We start from the raw sequence: 2523 nt of genomic DNA on the forward strand, positions 1-2523 counted from the left end.
TATATATATATATATATATATATATATTCTTTTTCAAATTCTTTTCCCATTTAGGTTATTACAGAATACTGAGCAGAGTTCCCTGTGCTGTAATGTAGATCTGGCCTCTCTTTACTTCTCCTGCTTATCTGTTACGTCTTCCTCCTGATGGCGTTCCAGGCTCTTAGGACTTTTCCTCCAGTTTTTCCCAATGCCTGGAATCCCTTTTCCACAAATATCCATTCGATTAATCTTTTACCTCCTTAAATTCTTTGCTCAGATCTCATCTCCTCAATGAGGTCCACTTTATTCACCTATTTAATATTACAGCTTGCTCTCCGACATTTTCCTACCACTCTTCATTTCTTTAATGTGTGGTCCTCTTTAACCACTTTGCTTTTTTTTAGGAGTCATTCCCTCTGTTTGGTATATGCTTCACTCCCATTTCTCCTATCATCTGTTCTTACTTTTAGGTCTCAGCTTGGATGTTACTTCCTCTTGTATCACTACCTCAAGACACGAGTTATTAGAGCATAGGAGATACTCAGCAAATGTTTGCTGAACGATAAATGATTTAACATACGACTGCTTAGGTCAGTTTTAAAGTTTACTTTGTATACAAAGCTGATGGTGTGGATATAAATTATGTTTGAATGTATAAATGTGAAATTCTGTATAGTAGATGCTGGCACAATTTGCTCTTATTTTAGTCATCAGTTTCTTTCAGAAAGATGTTGCACTGTGGTAAATACATTTATGAACAGTACAAATTAATAATCAATACAGGTTATTTTCTTTGCATCATTACTTTTTCAGCAGGGTTTTTTTTTAAAAGACGCTGTCTGATCTCAAAATATTTTCCTTTCCGTATCATGATTCAAGATTGTTATCCATGAACTAAAAAGCAAAATATTTGAAACACAAGCTGAGCTGTTTAGACCTTATCCACCAACATCAGCAATCACGGATACCATTAATTCAATAAGTAGAAAGCTACCGTGCAACAGAATATGTAGGGAATAAATGAGATATCAATGCGATTTGTCAAAATAGTATCTTTACACTTAAGAGTAGGATGGGGGAAAAGAAGTGGTGGTACAAAAATAAAGGAAAATTGTTCTTTTCTTTCTAAAAACCTGAATTCTTCATTTCTCTAACTTATTCAGTCTACAAAGCTCTCATGCTGACGCTGGAATCCCAAAAGCATTGACCTAGGGTCGTGTTATATGATCTTTAAATGGTAGAATTCCTCTGGCCCTCATCCCTTTTCATTTTGTAGACACACTGTATTTCCCACACACTAAGGTCTTTATCCTTGAATAATGCCATCTATTTCTGAAACTTCCGTTCTGTCTATATCTGCTCATAACTGGGAAACAATCTGGTAAGAATACTATGAGTTCCAGATTTTTCATCTAACATTCTACCAATTATCTTTAATTAGAAGTTTCAAAGGCTTCTTAAACTCAAATGTTCAAAGTTCCTGACCTTCCCTTAACTTCAATAAATGTCTCCTCCAGAGTATCCTATCTCAGGAGATGAACTCTCAAGACATACTTTGTTCCAATCAGAAGTCTAGGAGTCATCTTTTACATTTCCCTCTCTTCCCCATCATGTTATTCATTACTATGCCTGGTGAATTCTTCCTCTAAAATATATAATGAATCCAATACTCTCTCCATCTCTCCAGCTATCACTAGTCACTATTCAAGGTGAGTTCAAACCCTCATCTTTCACCTAGACTTCTTCCCTCTTCTCCTTATGTGTCTCTTGAATTCACTCTATACTCTGCAGCCAAAATAATCTTTTAAAATTCCAATCCTGTTTACCTCAAATCCTTCCAAGGACTTCCCCCAGTTCCTAAGATAAAGGGGAAAAAACTCTAAATATGAAAAATCAGTATTACTTTATTTGTGTCTACCTCAATTATATATTTGTTATATTAATCATCTCCTTTCCATTGCCAGACTAAATTCTACTTATCTTTTGTTTTTTTGTTTGTTTGTTTTTTGTTTTTTTTGCGGTACGCGGGCCTCTCACTGTTGTGGCCTCTCCCGTTGCGGAGCACAGGTTCCGGACGCGCAGGCTCAGCGGCCATGGCTCACGGGCCCAGCCGCGCCGCAGCATGTGGGATCTTCCCGGACCAGGGCATGAACCCATGTCCCCTGCATCGGCAGGCGGACTCTCAACCACTGCGCCACCAGGGAAGCCCTCTATTTATGTTTTGATCCAAGCTTTGATGTCACTTCCTCAGGGAACCACTACTTTACACTCCAAAGTAGGTTTGTTTCCCATGTTATATATTCTCATCCTATAATTATCCTTTATATTGGTCTTCACACCTGCACTAAATATTTATGTAATGATTTAGCTGGTAAGAACATGGAAAATAATTTATTACTGATCACTAGTGCTTAACATGTGTTAGGCACTCAGGGAAATTTGTAGAATTAAAAAAAAAAAAAAGAATCATTAGATGGATTCTACCTTTGGCATTGTCTTTAAAAGTAATTTCCCCAGTATGAAATATTAAGTATTATTTTT

The sequence above is a fragment of the Lipotes vexillifer genome, unplaced genomic scaffold (assembly GCF_000442215.2).
Source record: "Lipotes vexillifer unplaced genomic scaffold, Lipotes_vexillifer_v1.1 scaffold493, whole genome shotgun sequence".
NCBI lineage: Eukaryota > Metazoa > Chordata > Mammalia > Artiodactyla > Lipotidae > Lipotes > Lipotes vexillifer.